Source organism: Musca autumnalis, unplaced genomic scaffold (genome assembly GCF_047663935.1).
Source record: "Musca autumnalis isolate F117 unplaced genomic scaffold, ASM4766393v1 scaffold_4, whole genome shotgun sequence".
NCBI classification, from domain to species: Eukaryota; Metazoa; Arthropoda; class Insecta; order Diptera; family Muscidae; genus Musca; species Musca autumnalis.
Genome location: NW_027411977.1, coordinates 178,525,305 through 178,547,999, shown reverse-complemented (window position 1 = coordinate 178,547,999; position 22,695 = coordinate 178,525,305). Strand labels below are relative to the sequence as shown.

General features: G+C 33.8%; 1 long non-coding RNA gene across 1 annotated transcript in view; it reads left to right on the top strand.

Annotated features, from left to right (window-relative positions):
• The window catches only part of LOC141401871 (uncharacterized), a 58,879-nt gene extending 37,653 nt beyond the window's left edge, over window positions 1-21,226 (top strand). The window contains exon 2 of the long non-coding RNA XR_012412466.1: window positions 20,586-21,226. This is a non-coding gene — a long non-coding RNA (uncharacterized lncRNA). The remainder of the gene's footprint in view (window positions 1-20,585) is intronic.
• The last annotated feature ends 1,469 nt before the right edge of the window (window positions 21,227-22,695 follow it).

Genomic DNA, 22,695 nt, shown 5'->3' with positions numbered 1-22,695 from the left:
TCCTAGTAATAGGAGTCCAAAGGCGAAAATTTGGTGCGTAAATTTTCTGAAAAAAACCTATTTTTTGGCTTTAAAATTTACAACTGTCGTACAGGTACCCCTGAACCCCGCGTGATTTTAGTTTTTTTACGTGCCGGATCTAATAAGCCCTTCCGCGAAACCATCTACTAAAACGCCGGATATAGATACCTTGAAACTAGGAAAATCTGCAAAAATATATTTTGACAATTCCGCGAATTGAACCGCGATTTTCTTTGATTATTTTTACATAAATGTAATCCTTTATACGCGATTATTATAATTGCCAAAAAGGTGTGTAACAAATTACAAAGATTCGGGAGTAATATCCCTATTTAACCCAAAATAGAATGTGGTGGCACATCCGCAGTTCTTGACGAATCTGTCTAAAATAATTTATATTGACGTATTTTTAATAGGCGACCATTGAAATCGGATGCACCTTATAATCATATGCACATCGCGTAATTTTTGCCCACTTGAAGGTTTTTTGAATAGTAAGATGCAACTGATGGCACACTTTGGACGCTGAATAAAACGTGGGAAAATCCATGCATATTGATAGACATGGACTCCCTGTATCCGAAAAGCACATCCACCTCAACTTATTTGAACGGATTCGCGAATTACACGCTTTTTAATTTTTGTGTTTTTTCTTTGGTTGTAATTTCATTATCACGCTCTACTACTTATTTCTATTGCTTATCGCAAAAAGCAAATATACTTTCACGATGACAAATTATTTTCCTTGTAATAGTTTTAGCAAAAAACTTCAGGTTTTGTATGGAAAATTAGCGAAATAGTAGAATAACTCCCAAAAATATTTCTCCAATTTTTCGCATTAAACCAAAATATATATTTTTGAAATAAATTTCAACAATAAGTTTTCGTCTTTTGTTGTTGCTGTAATATGCATGCAATGAACCCAATCTTTATAATTTTGGTCTCACATTTGTCTATGCGTTGTCTAGATTCTGAACGTATTTTTAATTTATTTTTTAGAGATTTTTATGGACTCTGAATTAGAATAAATAAAATTTACCCCAAGATTTCTTCATTATTTTTTTATTTTCCGCGAAAATAAAAATAAATTTTGCAAATATTTTAGCATCTACGGATAGATATCAAATTCTGTTAACAATTTATGTATACATTTTTTTATTACAACCCAAAGGGAATTTTTAAATATTTTTTCTTTATAAGGAAACAAAACCCCCTATAACTTTTGGGTGCAGCATCCAATTTTGTGAACGCGAACATATTTGAAACCACAATTTTTTTCTTAACGTAAGAACCAAAAATCGCGGATGTGCTCCCAAAAAAAATTTTATTTTTTTAATGGTATTGAAAAGGAAATTTGAAATTTACCATATACACTTTCATACGGGCAAAATGTGTCTCATCGAAATAACGGTTTTAGACCCCAAGTATGTTTGGACGAAATGTGTTTCAGATTCAGAGTCGATTGAGAAATGTCCGTCCGTTCGTCTGGCTGGCTGGCTGGAGCGCACGATAACTCTAGAACGGATCAACCGATTCGATCCAAAATTTGGCTTTCGTAATATTTTGTCCAAACTTAGTTTAAGTTCGAAGATGGGCTATATCGGTCCACTCCTTCCGGTACCTCCCCCACAAAAGTTCGAAAATGTTCGGAAAATTTGAGCGCAAGATAACTCTTGAAGGAAGTAACCGATTTGATCCATACTTTGCACGTCGTAATATTTCAACTAAACTTAGATAAGGTTCCAAAATGGACTTAATCGGTCCACTCCTTCGGGTACCTCCCACACAAAATTTCGGATAAGTTCAGATTAGGACCTGCTCTCAAATCGCTTTGATTTTTGTTGCAACAACTTGTATTCATTGCCCTCCATACGACGGTACAAGTTTCATAAGGGGCAAGTCCATACTTCCTGAGAAAATAGCCTGAAAGATGCAAAAAACCCCTATAACACAGTGTGTACTCGTAGTGGATGGAGCGCAAGTCAACTCTAGAACGTAGATTAAATTTGAAGATATGCCATATCGGTCCACTCCTTCAGGAACCACCCCCACAAAAGTTCAAAAATGTTCGGTAAAATTGTGCGCACGATAACTCTTGAAGGGAGTGACCGATGTAATCCATAATTTGCACATCCTAATATATCTACCAGATATAGATCAGGTTCGAATATGGACTATAATTGTCTACTCCTTCTGGTACCTCTCACACACAATTTCGTATAAGTTCACTTTAAGACCTGCTCTCGAATCACTTTGATTTTTGTTGAAGCGATTTGAATTCGCTACCCCCATTACGACGGTAAAAGATTTTTTATGGGCAAATCCATATTTCTTAGGAAAATAGCCCGAAAGGTGTAAAAAAATCCCCATGTCACCATATGTGGCTGTCGGAGAGCACGATAACTCTCGAACTGTTAAACCGATTTGGTATAACATTTGGTCTTCGTCATATTATATCCAAACTTAGTTTCATGGGGCAATAACGGTCCAAAACTTCCGGTACTTCTCCCCAATATTTAAAAAATGCCACTAAAATGCTAGGACGATATCACTTAAATGGGGCAAACATTTTGGTCCAAACTTTGGATTTCCTAATTTTTTGTCAAAATTTAGTTTAACTTCTAAAATGGCCCATATCGGTCCTCCCTAAAGGTACCTCCCCCACAAAAGTTCAACATTTGTGTCTTAGTGCAGTTAATTCCTAATCCAGGTTTTTGTCGGCAAGTTCAAGTTTTATGATTTTTTGAGTTCCAAATTGCATTTTTATGGACCGATCACTTCATTGACCATAGGCTATAGTCGTTCACAAATTACTTTCCATATCACTTTGTATGTCTCGGGTGGGGGCATATGCTTCTATACTTGGAAGAAGAGTCTTTTCTCTTTTTTGTGCAATGGATATATTATCTGGAAATTTTTCTTAAATTTTATTTTTTTTTTTGTAAATAAATAGTCTAATTTCATTGTTATTGTTTTATTTTTTAAACAACTAATTTATTAGGGGAGACAATTTGGCATTGTTCCCCAAGGTGTAAGGCAGGGAACACTATAGTTTTTATTTCTCAACACTTTCTGGTTTTTTTATTCCCTACCCCACAGTGTGGTAAAGAGTACTATGTATTGGGTATTTGTATATAACATGCAAGAAAATTTTTCTTAAATAGGCAAATATTTTTGTTTTGAAATTTTATATAATCTTCAATATCGGTCCATGCCAGACACAATTTTCATTGACTTTCGATATTTTAAGCATTTATTTTATGAAGAGGCCTGTGTTAATTCTACGAGAACTTTTTTATCGGGATTTCATAAGGTTGTAGTAGTAGATGGAAGACACCTAGTGATGGTCCTTACCGGCACTAACCGAAGACCAGGAAAGGCAGATAAAATAAATATTTTACGAGGGCTTAGAAAAAAACATATGACCGTTATCCTGCCCGCGACTTTAAAATTGTTCTATGCGATTTTAATGCCAAAACTGGGAAGAAGAATTTTTTTTACCCCATAGCACTATAGGTAATTCGCCCAGTTTTTGGGCCAAAAATCAATAACGGCGTAATTAAAATAGGTTTTTAACTTTTTAAAAGATTTATATGTAAAAGTGAGATAAAACAGAGTTTTTTATAGATACATTCGGATATAACGAACAACGGTTATAAGTAACTACGTATATAACGAACAAAGGTATTCCATCCAATGACATTTTTATTAGTTTTCTTATCCACAACAAACTGCTGAAAACGATCACTGTGTAAGTTACAGAAATGTTGACCCAGCGTGTAGATTTTCAACGAAGTGTTATTATAATTTTTTATAGTTTTTTAAGATGCGTTAATAATGTCAAGTTTAGTACTCGTTTAGGTATCAATGATTAATATGTAAAAGAGAGATAAAATAAAGTTTACCACTACCGAACACACAAATTATAGCAACATGATTCATATGTTCATGCCTTTATTCACTGATTTTAAAGAAAGTTTCAGCCAAAAGACGTGTAAAATTAATTGATATGAACTGAAAAAATATTTATCCTTTTATTTTAGAAATTAACGAGAGAGACCTGCCAAAATAACTTTTTGGTATACACTCTTTCCTGCATGCATTTAATTTTTGTTTCTAAATTTGTACGCGAATTTGAAACGATGGACAAGAAATGCAACTGCAATGGAAGAAAAGGCAAAAATTGCTATGATTTGAATGTACACTAGTCGTTAAACCGTTTACTTTTATTTTGTAGTTTTTCTAAAATGTTTGGGTTTTTTTATAAATTTTTAAATTTTGTATTTTTCACGTCATAATTAATTTATTTCGATAAATTCTCTCTTTTGTTAGAGATGGGAGATATTTTATCGTCGTTCTGAGAGTAATTTAAATTGAACAATGTACAAAAATCGTCGATCATTCTCAAAATTTTGTATGGCAAATGATGCAATTATATCGTAATTTGGGTTCGAACAACGAATAGAGAGCGAATTAGCCTTAGTATGAACAATACATAAAAAGCAACATCTATATTTTTATTATTTATTTCCTCAAACCGAACCTGATAAAACCTGAGAAATATCAACAAAAAGGGCAAAATCGTGTTTTGAAACCTGGTAATATCAATATGGAAGACTTTCAGTAATATGTTTTAGGCGGCAAAATCACAGCCAAACACGGCCAATTTTGATAAAAGTCTATATAAAGTGAGTTTAATAAATCAAGGCCAAACACGGTCAATTTCGGTAAAAGTCTATATGAAGCGAGTTTGATAAAAATAATTTTTTTTTACTTTCTTGCTTAAGGCATATTATATATTGAATTAATTCCACTCGCAATGGTCAATCTATTCCATTTTACATATACGTATAGTCTCGATAATCCGAACATCGCGGTAATCCGGACACTAAAATTGTTTACATTGTAGACTCGGACATCTCATATTTGTTGTACCTCGATAATCCGGACATCAATATTTTTTCCTATGTTGAGCATTAGATTATTATTATTATTATTATTATTATTATTATTATTATTATTATTATTATTATTATTATTATTATTATTATTATTATTATTATTATTATTATTATTATTATTATTATTATTATTATTATTATTATTATTATTATTATTATTATTATTATTATTATTATTATTATTATTATTATTATTATTATTATTATTATTATTATTATTATTATTATTATTATTATTATTATTATTATTATTATTATTATTATTATTATTATTATTATTATTATTATTATTATTATTATTATTATTATTATTATTATTATTATTATTATTATTATTATTATTATTATTATTATTATTATTATTATTATTATTATTATTATTATTATTATTATTATTATTATTATTATTATTATTATTATTATTATTATTATTATTATTATTATTATTATTATTATTATTATTATTATTATTATTATTATTATTATTATTATTATTATTATTATTATTATTATTATTATTATTATTATTATTATTATTATTATTATTATTATTATTATTATTATTATTATTATTATTATTATTATTATTTTCATTGACGTTTTCGTTCTTAGCAGTTGCAATTGGTGTATAAATGAGAAAAATTAAGTTTTTCAAAGTTTTCGGTCCATATCTCGTCTATCTGGCTAGCCACCTGAATCTGTCGAACCATTGATTGATGACTATGATAAGCAACAGTATTTTAAACCAAGTGTTGGGTAATCCCCTTAAAATTCGATGTTGTGTGTTGCTTTCCTCTAAAGGAATTATTTCATCAGTCTTCCGATTACTGAGAAAGTCCCTTAGTATAATGTGTAATGTATTCCAAAGATATTTTACCAAGAAATGTTTAAAACATTTAAAGCGTTGGGATTAATAGCTTAGTTTTTAGATTTTTAGGCTCTCTAACTCTTACTTTGAGTTACCGGCAACAATCGGTAAAATTATAAATTAAACGTTGAAATAAAAGTTGAAAGCGCTCTTGCTATCGGCAGAATTTATATTGCCTGTTAGGACGAAAATCATTTTTAATGATTTTTATTAATTTTCTCGTTTAGAGTTAAGCTTGATAATCGACATTTTTTGCAAGTGAAAAAGGAAAGCCAAGGACTCGAACCCACACAGTCACCAAATCCCAGCAAAATAAATTGGAAGTAGTGCAATGTGGACTAGTTCTGTCACGGCATGTTTTGATGCAGTTCAACCGGAGTCGTGAAAAAGGCACTCCAGTCCTCACATTTTAACCGAATTTGGATGCAATCCAAAGAATCACATCCACTTGTCACATTTTAACAACATCCGGATGCAGTTCAGCGGAGTCGTGAAAAAGGCACTCCAATTCCTCACAATTTAACAGCATCCGGATGCAGTGCAAACGGAGTCGTGAAAAAGGCACTCCGTTCGCTACATATTATTAGCAGTTGTTAGAGATCCCTGCATGTACATAAATCAGTTTGTACATCTCTACAGGCAGCGGTATACATTTTCCAATAAGAGATAAGCGTGTTAAAATTTTTTAATACAAACTAAATAATATTTCATTTATGAAAATTTTTCCGGTAACTCAAGAGGAGAAAATTTCCGAATGGAGTGCTGTTGGAGTACATGTCGAAATCTTAACTGGTTATGTAAAGACCCATTTAGCAAATGAAGCAAAAACAGTTCAGCTTGGAACAAATGGAGAGCGGAGGAAACACGCATGTTTGCGATTGAATTCAATGGAGGATTTTCATAATTTGTGTTAATGTAATAAAGTTCCTAATATTTTTGTTTTACACAAATAATGCATTTTATTTGTTCTGGCATATTTTGTAATGGCTTGCACAATTTCCGCAGAATGCCTGTATCAAAACACGTGCTTTGGACTGCCTCCTATTCTACCCCAAAGGGTTAGTTAAAATGCAATGCCAAAGGGTCAGTTAAAATGCAGTGCCAGAGGGTCAGTTAAAATGCAGTGCCAAAGGGTCAGTTAAAATGCAGTGCAATGGAGTGCCTCTTTCCGTAGTCACGCTCTTGTAAAAATCATGAGTGAAAATGCATAATTTGATGCACTTCCAGATCACTTGTACATATCATTTAACTGCCTCTTTGGAGTCAAACTTTTTGCTGGGATTATTTGACAGGTTTCGCTCTTAGTTGGGCAGCTGTGGAATGGCTTCTCTGTCCTAGAACTTTTGGTTTTTCAAATGCAAATGTGTTTTTATACAATAACGGATATTTGGCCGTTGAATAGACATTTCAATAAATTTAAAAAAAAAATCGTATGATTCCTTTTATTTTCATTCTTTCCCAGCAAAATTTTATGGAAGTGGTTCCATGAGATGCCATGATTTCACTGGGTCTTTTGCATTGGTTCAAATGAAGTCGTGAAAGATCCGATCTTTTCGTCAGTATTTGAAACCATTCGAAGGAAGTCGTGAAAGATCCGATCGTTTAATCAGCATTTGAACCAATTCAAAGGAAGTCGTGGTAGATCCGATCTTTTCCTTAGCATTTGAACCAATTCCATCGATCCAATAGAGATGAATTTTGTGTTTTTATTTTTACACATGTATATATTCTTTTATTTATCTAAATATGTACGTTTAAAGCAATGTAAGATTTATTATGCTAGGAAGTTCCAATCATTGAGCTAAAAGTAGAGTCGGACTGCACTCTTTGGTATTAGTCGTGTTTCTTTACGTGCCTGAGGTTACCAGTTTTTACCCGCAAAGTGTTTCCTTACTTTTAAAAACATACAATTTATATGAGAGCAGTTCACCACTTTTACCATTTTTGCAACAATTACCATTTTTAAAAGCAAAGGAACAGACCAATTATAAAGGTTTCCTTGCCTGCTATAGAGAACCCTGCTCAACAAGTCGATTTGTAGATCCCCTACAAAACAACAAACATTTCCAAAACGTTGTAAAATAAAATTCACGAAATAGTAATCTGCAGTTGGAGTCAATGTCGAAATCTGCACTGCACTGATGGGAAGTAAAATCCTTTTGTAAGATGAATCAAAACCTGTTGCGTGCAGCGGCGGTGTTTAGACTGCAACAGCTGGGAGGGCCGGAAGTCAAGTTTCTCACTTAAATTTACAACCTGTCGCTTGCCAAACACATCGTTCCCGAAGTCTGGAAAATAGGCCAGCTACTGAAGCCCGAAAGGATGCCAGCAAAGGTGAATCTTACAAACCGATTTCGCTTTTGTCGCCCGTAGCAAGGACCCTTGTGGCTATAGTTCTTCCAGCATCAGAAAAAACTTTTCAGTTGCCGATCAATAGCATAGGATCCGTAAGCAGCACAACAACTGCGCTGAAGGCCATCTCCATATTAGCAGAGGACTCACTCAGAGCAAGCCGTGCTCATAATCTAGAAAGAGAAGTCTAACGTTACAAGAGAGGACCTCTAGATCAGGGGTGCTCAGAACAGTTCGTGTATTAGTAGTGGTAAGACACTCTCCCCATTATTAAGCAATGGCAAATGAGAAATAAAGAGAGAATACGTGTGGTTTGTTTTTACGCTACCGTAAGGAAGTGATCACCAATGCACTAGATCAACAAGCCTTTCAACCAGGCTATCGTGTGAATGCGGTCCTTGGAGAACATCCACCATCTATCGCAGCTGAGAAGCGCCAGCTGACAGGACAAACCAGAGTAGTTTTGGGTCAATACGCTCGGGATGGTGCAGACGTCAAAATTCCTATAGGGCAATTACTGATGACACCGTGGAAAACATCTGCCCAGCATACAGCATTCAATACAGCATTTTCCGAACAAAACGTGAAAATTACATGCCAAAGATTAGTGAAAATGCTATTCTTGGGAATTGATTAAGATGGCATGCCAAAGGATTGGTATAGATGCCATGCCAAAGAATTGTTGAAGATGTCATTCCATCGAGTTAGTAAAGATGACATGCTTAGGATCTGAAAATGAATTGCATCTTTTGGGGGTCACGTTCTTGTAAAAAGAATGAGTGAAGATGCTGAAAAAATGACATTCCATTTCACTTGCACCCATTCTTGAATAGCATCTTTGGCATCGAACATTTTGCTGGGTTGATATACAAAATCACCAGCAACTCCGGATTGTTGTATTGTATTATCGTAATTATGCAACCAACGTATTTAAATTCCATATTGTCTTATTCGAAGGCTATAATATATTTTTGATTTCAAAGACGATATGAAGTCAGTTGCTAATGTTCACAGAAATGACTAAAATATATTCACCATAATGAGATGACTGCATTTGAATTCTGGACACTAGAAATCAGTATATGTACATTAAGGTGGTTTTAAAAAATCGATGTCGAGTTTTCTGTGCGGCACCCCATTAAAGTGTTTTGTTTTTCTAGATTTAAAAATTGCCAAAGTTTGAGCACAATTTTTTTAGGATTATTTTTTTAGCCACAGAAAGGAACTGGTAAAATTTTCTCATGATTGGACACTAAATGTGGCCTTAAGAGCAAGTTGGTGAATATTCACCTTTAGACCGATACAAATTAATATGGAAACCCAGTGGCAGGTGTTAACATATTCCGGATGCGCTTAAACTTTGGCATAAAAAAAAATCCGACATCGATTTTTTGTCTTTGAGTTAAAACTAGTCTACTGTACATAGTCTGCGAAGTTTATATCCACGAAAAAAACTATGAATAAATATACACAAATTGTATATAAATTTTAGACTACAAAAATCTCTTAAATGTCACCATGACTACAAAAATCTCTTAAATGTCACCTAAATTACGTTAAAGGAGTAAAATTAAGAATTAAATTTGGAAGACAGGAAAGCTGCTCCCAGTCATAAATGAATTTGTTTACCTTAGATGTCAGGTTATTATCCTTACTTTATCTAGTAAACGTCCGTAAATAATGATTTAAACTTATACAAAAATCCACGGTTTTACATACATTAAAATAGGCCTTAAATTTTATTTTTTTTAGTTTTTTTTTTGTCGAAATTCTCACTTTGACTGCAATTTAAACCGCGCTTGTTCTTTTTCCAATGCTAACTAAAAATGTTTATATTAATAGTTTTGTCTAAAAAACTGGGCAAATTAACTATAGTGCATAGTCGGGAAATTCAAGCTCCACAATGAAAATCCGACAACGGAATGAGGCTAACAGACTTCCTAGTGGCTAAAGACATTGTAGTTAGCAGCACCGAATTTAAGCATCTCGGCATTCATTCGGCCGCTTAACTGTCACCAAACCAAAAAACAAGAAATCAAATTGATCACATTGTGATAGATGGAAGATATTCAACCAGCGTGTTGTATGTACGATCGTTCTGAGGAGTAAACATAGACTCGCAACATCACCTGGTTGCAGCAAAGGTACCTACTAGGGAAGACAAGTAACTAAAAAAAGAGGAAAATATATAAATGTAAAAACGAGAGTGTCAAAACATCGAGATGTACAGGAGAAAGGATGAAGTCTAATCCCAGAAGATGGTATTGTGTGTATACCACCCAGCCAGAGTGGGATTAAGACAGAAATAAACCGTCTGAAGAATAATAAGACGACATGAGTCGATGGCTTACCGGCCGAGCAATTCAAGACTGATGCTGGTTACAACAATTTTCCACCAACAATTGCCAATATAGTTCCATGTATTTGCATAGTCCCCATATAACGATACATTCCGATTTTTGGTATTTTAATGTTATTTAAATTTTTTGACAGAACTACCCGAAATTTGACATTTTAGAATCCCTGCAGTCCCGAGACTTCTCCACTAATTTTTTTTTTAATATAACGGTACCTCCGGATATCAATTACAGTTTAGGAATATTTTTAGCCGAACAAGCTGCGATTAGACATTCGAAGTTCTTACACGCAGAGAAAAAATATTTTTCGCTTTTTTTGGAGCAACAATATCTATTTTTTCCAACAATTATTTTGTTTTGTTCAAGTATTGTAATTGCAAGTCCAAAAATACCATCGTTTGCTCCAAACATACAAAACAAAAACAACTTGCGACATTCCTCAATATTGTAATAATCATTGACAATACCTATGGTAGGAACTATCATAATCTAGAATTTTTACAAAAACTATTGTCAGGCCAGAAAACTGAAATTTTTGATTTGATATTATATAATTCCCATATACACTTTCCACATAACTTTGTTATAAATGTAACGTAATATTATGAGCATTAACAAACACTACACATGGCCAGGTTTTGCCAGGTCTAACTAAAAAGACAACAAATTGAATGAAGAAACATAACCACTCCATTGCGCTCATCCACTAAACACCTACCCCAACATAAGGAATATCATAAAACCAAAACATATATGAAAAGTAAACACAAATTACGACCAAAAACACTTCTCAGATTGTGGTGTAACTCAACTGTCAAAACACAAAGAAAAACAAGACGGAGCCGACCATGGGATACCCTATACCATAGCCGACCAAGAAGAGCGAGCGCTTAAATTGTTTATGTGTGGGTAAAATTACACTGACAGAACAGGGTGATGATTTTCATATTGAGTGTGAAATGAAAAATATATTGTTGGCTCGTTCGCTTTGTATGACTTAAATTAAAAATAATATAAATAACTTCATAATTTGAAAAGTATTTTTCTTCATATGTTAATTTTTTGAGAGAAAAAACAAATTGTATATAAAAATGATTTTTTAAGACTTTCTAAGCATACATACATTTTTTATTGTTGCATTGCAGACGAGGCATTCTGCGTCATTAAAAATATTAATACAAAACAAAAATCATTTTCAAATTCTTCCCTCCACATATTTGCTGTACAACTGCAAAATCTTTTCTGTGTACCCAAAAATAAACAAATAAAGCGGCATCAACCTGCTTGCATGAAATTCAGTACAAGACTGAAGTAAAAAAATCAAAACATTTGCTCTCTTACTTTGCGTTCGGGTCGCGTGTGTGTGATTTGCCGAAAAACTTCGTAACCAAATCAATACCCACGAACGGGTTTGCCCTATACCACTATCCCTGGACAATCGCTCTCCACGGAACTTATTTTCGATGATTGTGAAAATTTAATTATCAAATATCAGAGATGTAATGTATAATACTTATGACCAAAACCAAAAAGTTATCTAGCATGACAAAGACATTTTTGTAGCAGGAAAGGAAAATTTGGTTCACACAATGAAACCCAATTATGTAGTACTACTACTTCCGTTGTTTAACCGCTACGTTATTGAAATTTTTACCAATTTCACGCAAAAATTCAGTCCATTTAACCCGCTAAGTATTCTATGATCTTCACGTTGGTTTGTACGCTTCTTCTTCATCATAAACTCAAACTTTGTTCAAAATTTTGCGGGTTATTATTTTGACCTACAGATCCGCTACAAAATTGGTTAAACTTTTGTTTTTGGTCCATTTCATCCCCTGAACATTTCACGATCATCACCAGAAACTAATCATTTCTATTCTGGCCCGAACCCAACCTCCTTAAAAAATTCGTTACAATCGGTCCATAATTGTGGCCTTAAGTTTGTTTACAATTTTTAATGGACGGACACACATCGCTAAATCGCTTTATCTCGTCGAGATATGAATTTTGGCATACCAAATATGGGGTCTAGGACGAATATTTCGTGTTGTTACATAAACTTTTGGAGAGACAATATGTAGCATGGGATAAAAATGTGGTTTTCTACACAGAACCCATTATATATTAGGCAGTAGGCCCGTTATCTAGCAAACACTTAATTGCAATTTACATCAGAGGATAGGTCAGTAGTTTTTTCCCATATGTAGGCTACTTTGCGAAATATATATGTCCTCAAGGAATTAAAATATCGACCAAAAATAAGATTTTTATATTTCTTACAAAAGTATCGGTCCATTTCACCCGCTAAAGAATATCAGATCATCATTCAAAATTGTAGGCATCTTCTTCGACCTATACTCCTACCCGGTGCAAAATTTCGTGACTATTGATGTATAATTGCGACTTCTAGCGAGTTTATTATTAGACTACAAACAAATAACGGAATATATTAGGCTGTAACTCTGTTATCTGATCATGCACACCAATATAATTGGCATCAATTGAAAGGTCAAGCGTTCCACTTTCAAGTATATCTCACTTGTCCGGAATGTCACTTCCAGGAATTAAGATATAAGCTGTATATTTAAAATTTTCACAATTTTCACACAAAAGTTTTGGTCCATTTAACCCTCTAAATATTATCCTATCGCCATCTCAAATTGCAAGCTTCTCCTTTGTGATATACTCTTGCCTTATTTAAAATTACGCGTTGATCGGACTATTATTGAGACCTACAGAGCCGCTAGAAAATTGGATAAATATTATGTTTTTGGTCCATTTCACCCGCTAAATATTTCACGATCATCACCAATAAGAATAGGGATCTATTCTGATCTGAACCCGACCTCCATACAAAATTTCGTGATGATCGGTCCATAATTGCGGCCTGGAGCGTGTTTACAATTTATAATGGACAGACGGACGGACGGACTGACGGACGGACACACATCTCAAAATCGCTTTATCTCGTCGAGATATGAAGATTGGTATACCACATTGGGGGTCTCCGACGAATATTTCGCGGTGTTACATGAATTTTTACCAAAACAAACTTATAATACCCTTTTCCACATTGTGGTATAGGGTATAATGAGAAAGAAGAAACAAATAACAAGTAAGAAAAGCGTTAAGTTCGGTCGGGCCGAACTTTTTATACCCTCCACCACAAATTTCAGCCATTTCGGTGGATTAATGTGGCCACAACCTTCAAAATACCGAAATTCGGAAGGTACCGTTCTATGGGGGCTATATGATGGCGTGGACCTATACCTACAAATTTCTGGGGGAAATTTTTATACGCCTAAAGAAGACTAAATACCAAATTTCAGCCATATCGGTGTGATAATGAGGCTAAAACGTTCAAAATATCGAAAATCGGGAGATATTGTATTATGGGGGCTATATCAACACGTGGACCCAGATAAACATTTTATGGTAGAAATGTTTCTTAGCCTCTGGAAACACAAAATACAAAGTTACAACCGATTCTTTGGTCAAATGGGTCTAATACATTCAAAATATATTAAAATGACGCGTACTTTATAAGGGGTCTTATGTGGGGACTAATCCAAAACGTGGACCTATATAACCCAACTTTGGTAGGAATGTTTTCTGGCCTCTGAAGACACAAAATACCAAATTACAACCAATTCTGTGGTCAAATGGGTCTAATACATTCAAAATATATTAAAATGACGCGTACTTTATATGGGACCTTATATGGGGGCTATACCAAAACGTGGACCTATATAACCCAACTTTGGTAGGAATATTTTTTGGCCTCTGGAGACACAAAGTACCAAATTACAATCAATTCGGTGGTAAAATGGGCCAAATATCTTAAAAATTCCTTAAAACGACGACGCGTCACGCGTCATTTTGTATGGGGGCTATACGAAAGCGTGGACCTACATAGCCCGCTTTCAATACCAAAAGTCCTACGTAAATATAACATATTTTCCCAAAATTTCATCAACCTACGTCAATCCGTTCGGACGCTAGAGTGATTTCCACAGACGGACAGACGGACAGACGGACAGACGGACGGACATGGCTATATCGATGTAGAATTGCACGCTGATCAAGAATATATATACTTTGTGGGGTCTACAATGATTATTTCGAGTAGTTACAAACGTAGTGACAAACTTAATATACCCCCATCCTATGGTGGAGGGTATAAAAAAAGAATCTCATGGTGTACATATACAAAAAAATAACAAACAAAATATTATCCAGCAGGCAAAAACTATTGTCGGATATGACAACAACTATTGTTGGATATGACGAAAACAATTGTTGTAATTAACAAAAACATTGTTGGACTCACAATACCACTTGCCGAATCTAACAATATTTTTACAATACATATTTTGCTTCTCGAATATTGTTGGATCAATCATATTTTGTTTTCTCTGCGTGTAGTGGTCGCAACACTTCTCCAATAAAACTGACCTGTATTAATGAAGACATTCAGAGCAAAGGCGCTAAGCTATCCCAATTTTAATATTTTGAATTTTATCAGTCAAAAGCTTATGCACAGGGGACGTGGTGTAGGGTATCACATAGTCGGCCCCGACCCGACTATAGCCTTGGCTCACTTGTTATTTAATAATTTCTGTTTCCGATCAAACAAAAATAAAATAAGTTTCGATGTAATACGCAAGAATTTGAATTCAAATCATCTTAGAGAAACAGGTCATAAATATATGTACATACATTAAAAGATACCAAAGCTTTTTAATAATATTTCCAAATGACCCTGATATTTTTTAAATCATTGAACAGTATGCATTAATCAACAATTAATAGATGTCAACTTCTTTAATATCTGCAAAATGTTTTCTAGAGAATCAATCTTTAAACGAATGAAAAATCAATTCAAAAACCTTCCGTGGAATGTATATTTATTCACTTTAAAGAAATAATGCAAAAAGAGTGATCGAGATGCAAAATAGACTGTATCCTCTCTGCACCATGCCCTTGTAAAAATCATGTCTTCTTTCACGTAAAAAGATGTAGTCCAGAATCATTTGCACTGATGATTCAACTACTTCTTTCGCTACAAACATTTTGCTGTACAAAACATATAAAAAGTAAAAACCGTCGTAAATGTTCTACTTGAACGGCCTGTATGTGGCCTCGCTGGATGTGCTTAACCAAATGAAAACCAGTAAGGAAGGGATCAAAGTCGGGCGGTGCCGACTATATGATACCCTACACCACTGTGAATATGTAAAATATAAATCGGAGCTATATCCAGATCTTAACAGATTTCGATATAATTTGGCACATTTATTTCCAGACCGAATTCAGTCATACATTCCTAATTTCATCGAAATCGGAACTATATAGCGTGTTTGGTACAGAAAATACGTGAAATCGGCCGAAAATATATATGGAAGCTATATCCAAATCTGAACCGAATTCGATATTATTTGGGACACTTATTTCTAGACCGAATTCAGTCAAACATTCCAAATTTCATCAAAATCGGACGTACAGCTGTGTTCAAAATAATAGGAGTGCTCATTCACACCAAGGGAATGGTCGAATAAACATGGTTAAACCTACCCATTTTGGTTTATTTTGAATTTATTTAACATTGCTGACATCCCAACAGTTAATTCATCAGCAGAAATGTGGTAATCTGATTTAAATTATTTACTGTTTACACCAACATTATAAATCGCCTTCAAATTCGTTGTTCAAAAAAATAGGAGTACGGAAGAAAAAGGACAATAAAAATATTTTTAGTTGAATTAAAGATTTTATGAGATTTGATGGCTGTTTGAAAACAAAAGTTCGTTTGGAGGTAGCCTAAAAACAGGTGATTGTCCTTGCAGCGATTTTTTCCATAAATTGAGCACTTATTATGTAACTCAATCGATTTTGTAGACAGAACTTTAGTGAATAGAGGTTTTTGATGCTCTGGCTGTTATCTCGAACAATATATAATGATCGGTATCCCGAAAATTCGTGTATTTTGATCCTTGAGCCAAGTTGAAGCCGGTTTCCATTAACTCTTTACGTAAGGATCGATTAAAAAAGCGTATCTATACCCAGCAAAAATACTCATTACAAATTGGCCTACTTTCTCATTATTTTAACACGGGCATGTCATAGGGAGTAAGTACTTATTTTTTGGCACTTAAAAGTAAATAAATAAGTACTTAAATAAGTAGTTACGACTTGAAGTAACCAGGGAATAACTACTTATTTATCTACTTTTTAGTGACCAAAAAATAAGTACTTACTCCCTATGACATGCCCATGTTAAAATAATGAGAAAGTAGGCCAATTTGTAATGAGTATTTTTGCTGGGTAAGGCATTAATTTCTCGATTAAGTGATTATTTTTATTAGGTTTTGCATCGTATAATAAACAGTTTTCTAATGAAACTAACCTAAATTAAGTATTTTTGAGTGAAAAACGTAAGTTTATATTGAAAAATATATTACGGCGTAAACCAACCATAGTGTAATCCCAGCCTGCCTATCACTAAATGGTTCAAAGTAAATTTCAACCGTTCACGTTTTAAACATTTTTTGAATGGAAGCGAAATTGATTGCATACACAAGCTTAGCACCCTAAGGACTTCCAAATATTATTTGGTTGGGGAATAAATTCCTTATAGATACGCTTTTTTTGGCCGATCCTTACCTTAAGGGCTAATGCAAACAGTATTAAAATTGGATCAAGGATCAAAATACCCAAATTTATGGGATACCAATCATTATATATTGTTAGAGATAACATCCATAGCATCAAATAAATCTAATCGTTAAAGCTTTTGTCTACAAAATCCATTGAGTTGCCCAATAAGTGCTCAATTTATGGAAAAAATTTCTGCAAGGACAATCGCATGTTTTTGGCTACCTCCAAAGGACTTTTTTTTCAAACAACAATCAAATCTCATAAAATCTACTGGATTTACTACTGTTAACTAAAATATTGACAATTTTGATCCTAAACTCAACTAAAACTATTTTTATCGTCCTTTTTCTTCCCCACTCCTATTTTTTTGAACAAAAACTTTAAACACGATTTATAATGTTGGTGTAAACAGTAAATAATTTAAAGCAGATTGTCAGATTTCTGCTGATGAATAAACTGTTGGGATGTCAACAATGTTAAACAAATTTAAAATAAACCAAAATGGGTAAGTATAACCTTTTTTTTTGACATATTTCTTTTTTTGTATGGGCGCTCCTATTATTTTGAACGCAACTGTATATAGCGTGTTTGGTGCAGCGAATAGGTGAAATCGGGCGAAAATATATATGGGAGCTATATCCAAATCAGAACCGATTTCGATATAAGTTGGCACATTTATTTCTAGACCGAATTCAGTCACACATTCCAAATTTCATCGAAATCGGACATATATAGCGTATGTGGTACAAAAGATATGTGAAATCGGCCGAAAACATATATGGGAGCTATATCCAAATCTGAACCGATTTCGATATAATTTGGCACACTTATTTGTAGACTGAATTCAGTCACACAAGCAAAATTTTATCAAACTGGACGTATATAGCGTGTTTGGTGCATCAAACACCCCAAATCGGGCGAAAATATATATGAGAGCTATATCCAAATCTGAACTGATTTTCACCAAAAGCAATAGCGTTCTTCCTATTGCAAAAAAATTGTAGTCCCCAATTTTCAGCTGAATCGGACAAAAAATGCGACCTCTAGGCTGCGAACAAAAATACATGGACAGACAGACGGACGGACATGCATAAATCGACTCAGAAAGTGATTCTATGTATATCCCTCAAAGGAACTATATGTCTATCTCGCTTCCTTTTGCACGTTACATACAAATGCACAAAGACATAATACCCCTTACCACATAGTGGTGTAGGGTATAAAAATGACCCAACAAATTATTCCGCCATTGATCTCTTTGGGCGTAATGTTTTACAACCAGATTACAATGGAATTACTTTTTCGGGCTAATGAGTATTCACCTCCGACAGTTGTTATTTTCCCAATTACCTTAGACCTCAAGGATGTCCCCATTGCTCTGGCAAAGAACTCCACCAACAGGTTTGGTGTGTATTGTTTTTTCGGATCGCAGTCTTTAATCACAACAAATGTGATTGATTATACATAATGTGAAGTGCAAAATCTTTTTACAAGAGTAGTTTGATCGAATTGACTCCCCCAGGCATGTAAGGGTACATTTCCTCAAGTTTCGTCATATGGTTGGGCTATAGCCCGATCTTCTGGAGTTCCTACTCTGTAGTCCGCGACGGGTCTTAGACACCGCGAACTCAGACCAACCTTTAATACACTCTTTCTTGTCCTTGCCCGGTCATTTTCATATTGCCTGTCAGTGATGGGGAGATTATAATTGCCTCTGGTCGGCCGTGTCTTCATAGTTTTGGTAAAGACATCCCGTGGTACTTTTCGGAATTAAGTTGACATTAGAGAAATAACTCCATTGTATGTATGTACATTAGAGTTATAACTTTTTTACAACCTCATATCCCTGTACCATAGCGGGATGAGTTCCTACATGAGATAACATAAATTTTTAATTATAAGGTGATTCGGTGAAAACACCTAACGCACAAAATGATTTTAAAATTTGAATTTATCACAATTATGGCCAATTTTTTGAAGTCACTGTAAGCAGATATATAATTGAAAATAAACTTTAGAGACATTTGACATTTGTTTCTCACTAATTTAATTTTTTTTTTCATTTTATAAATTTTTTTCAAAAAAAAAAAAAAAATTTAAATCAACTTATGCCTTAACTTTTATACCCTCCACCATAGGATGGAGGTATATTAAGTTTGTAACTACTCGAAATAATCATTGTAGACCCCACAAACTATATATATTCTTGATCAGCGTGCAATTCTACATCGATATAGCCATGTCCGTCCGTCTGTTCGTCTGTGGAAATCACTCTAGCGTCCGAACGGATTGACGTAGGTGGATGAAATTTTAGGAAAATCTATTATTTGTACGTAGGACTTTTGGTATTGAAAGCGGGCTATGTACATATGTCCACGCTTTCGTATAGCCCCCATACAAAATGACGCGTGGTCGTTTTAAGCAATTTTTAAGATATTGGTCCCATTTTACCACCGAATTGGTTGTAACTTTGTATTTTCTGTATTTGTGGTGGAGGGTATAAAAAGTTCGGTCCGACCGAACTTAACGCTTTTCCTACTTGTTTTATATTTCAGTGGAATAAACGTTTTTTTTTAGTGATTAATAGGTAAAAATTAATTCATCCGTGCTACATGAAATCATTTTTGAGAAAAATTTTCGAAAATTTATAACCCGAATTTACATACATATGTATGTATATATACTATACGTACTTAAGATAATAATATTGCCGAAGGGCCGGACCACCCACATAGCCACCTAGAGTCATTCCTATTTATTCTTTTAGTAGTTTTCTTTTTTTCGAAATCTTACAATGCAATACAATGATAAAGATATTTATAGTGCATGTAAGTCCCTTATGCCTGTTCATAATTTTTGGTTATTCAACAATACACATTTTCACTAGATGAGAAAGGTTACCTTTCCTGTTGCTTATAATATTTTTCTATAGACATATGTATGTAGGTACAAATATACATTATTTTCTATACAGTTAGTTTTTTGTGGGTTTCATTTTTAATGTCTATCGAAGAAACGTATAAATGTACATATGTATGTAGTATATGCATTCTCACTATGGAATGGACAAGAAAGGTAAAGGTTTTCTCCATAGATTTAATTTTATAGTCAATAGTTTGTCTGTTTGTGCCATGATTCGTTATAGGTAATATTGCCAATGGTTTGTCGCCCGGTTGCTTCTTTGCAGTGAATCGGTTGTTGTATTTATTGTGACTGGTTAGAATTTATTCTTATAAATCAATAAAAACCATAAATCAAGATTTCTAGATTTTGTTCTTGTTTGTTGTTTTGTTGATGCTGTTTGGATGTTTTTTTTTACATTTTCGTTCGCTTTTCCTATTTCAATCTTTTCTTTTATTTTTATTACAGGCTACAAACAACAACAGTAACAACAATGAGTGAGTGAGCGGCAGTCAGGCAGGCAGGCAGAAGGCAGCAAACAGGCCAGCAAAGTAAATCTCTTATGCATGACTCTATGCATGATTTATGAACGCATTTCCTTATTTGCTGTGAGTGTGTGCCCGCGCGCTGTTATTCGCTTTCGCAGTAAATTGAGGAAAAGCGCAAAACGTTTTCTTTTTTGTTTCTTATTGCTTCTATCTGTTTTTTTTGCATCATCGACTACGAGCAGTTGTTGTGAGCTCGTTTATTAAAATTTAAGATTTATACGATTGTATTGTTAACATTTATCAACAAATTTTTATGTAAACATCGAACAATTTGCCAACGTTGGATTTTTATGGAAAGAAAGCGTTGAAAGAATAAGACGAACTACACTTTGGCCCAGATATTCGACATGGCGATATTTTCCGTTTACGCTGCGAAGTAGTGTGCAACGCACAACATAATGGAAAAGTTCAACTTTCAAATATTGAATTGTGATCTGATGAAAATTGTGAAAATCACAATGAGGAAATGCATGCAAAACTATCTACAGTAATATGTTAATTTCATTTTCTCATTTATTTAAGTCAAAAGTAATAAAGGCGGAATTTTACTTAAAATGTTAATTATTAGTTTTACAGCAGTGACGGTTAGTTTTTGGCTTTTGGGCAGAATATTGTAAGAAAAGTTTTTGAGGATTTTGCTTAAAAATCGTTTTGTATAAAACGAAGTAATTATGAGGATAGTCCTTGTAGGGCAGGATTAATGATTATTTTAATGCTTTACCAGGGGCTTAATTCTTGTTCTTTGATTATGTGTAATGAAATATTTTATAGAGGAAAAAACTGTCAAATGAAAAAATTATAAAGCGTTAAGGCCTAGGAACACTAGAATTGAATATACACTCTAAGGACCCATAGTATGTAGTGCAATATACACTAGGATGGTTTTAACTCAAAGGGAAAAATATATGTCGACTTTTTTAGGCTTTGTTAGATTTTAAGATTGTCAAAGTTTGAGCACAATTCGAATATGTTACCACATGCCACTGGGGCCTCAAAGATTCTATACTAATTAGAAAGTGACAACGGCAAACTTTCAGGAAATTGCTTTAAAGGCCGTAATTAATGTCCAATCGATTAGATACTTACCAGCTCATTTCTGTGGCTAAAAGTAATGCCACAAAATTTTTAAAAATCGGCTGGATTTTAATGGACTGGTAAAAATTTCTCATTGATTGGACAATAAATGTGCCGTTAGAGCAATATCGTGAAAACTCACCTTTGGTCCCATACCAATGGAAACTTTGTAAAGTCAGCTCGGGAATCTTCTCGGAAGATGCAAACATAGCTATATATATTTACAAAGCTATCTGAGGACTGCAGTGTTTTTAGGCGGAGATAGCGACCATAAGGGAAGATTATTATATACTTCTACAGCATAACACATCAAGACCAGTAGAAATTTTTGTCGACAGTTAAGCGGCGCTCCTAGCATTAAAATTAAACACTATCACATCAAAGGCATCAGTGTTGCCACTGACAATGACAATGGGTGTAGTTAAAGTGGATATCTTCAAATATACAGTTGAAATCGCTTATAACGTCGGTCAAGGGACTGGCCAAAATCGGACGCTATAAGCGATAGTCGTTATAAACGATATTTATAAAAGAGGTAAAATTATATTATGTATAGTGATTTTTGGGTTTAAATACGTTGTTTTATTAAGTAAATAAATAAAATCAATTAAATTTTATGCTTTTTCATTTTATATACATAAGTATGAATGACTAGAAACAAAATAATAAAAAACAAGTAAGAACAGACTATAGTCGGACGGGGCCGACCATGTGATACCCTATACCACTATCCCTGTGCACTAGCTTTCCGGGCTAGCTTTTGATAAATGATAACTTTTATTTAAATGTATACATTTATTAAGTAATAAAGAAAACAATAACATGTTGAAATAATAATCTACATACATATATTTGTTCTAAAGCAATAAATGTAAAACAGTAACTAATGCAATACTATAAGTGCAAGAATTTTGTTCTCATGTGAAAATGTAACATTAAACTATGTTATAATCAAT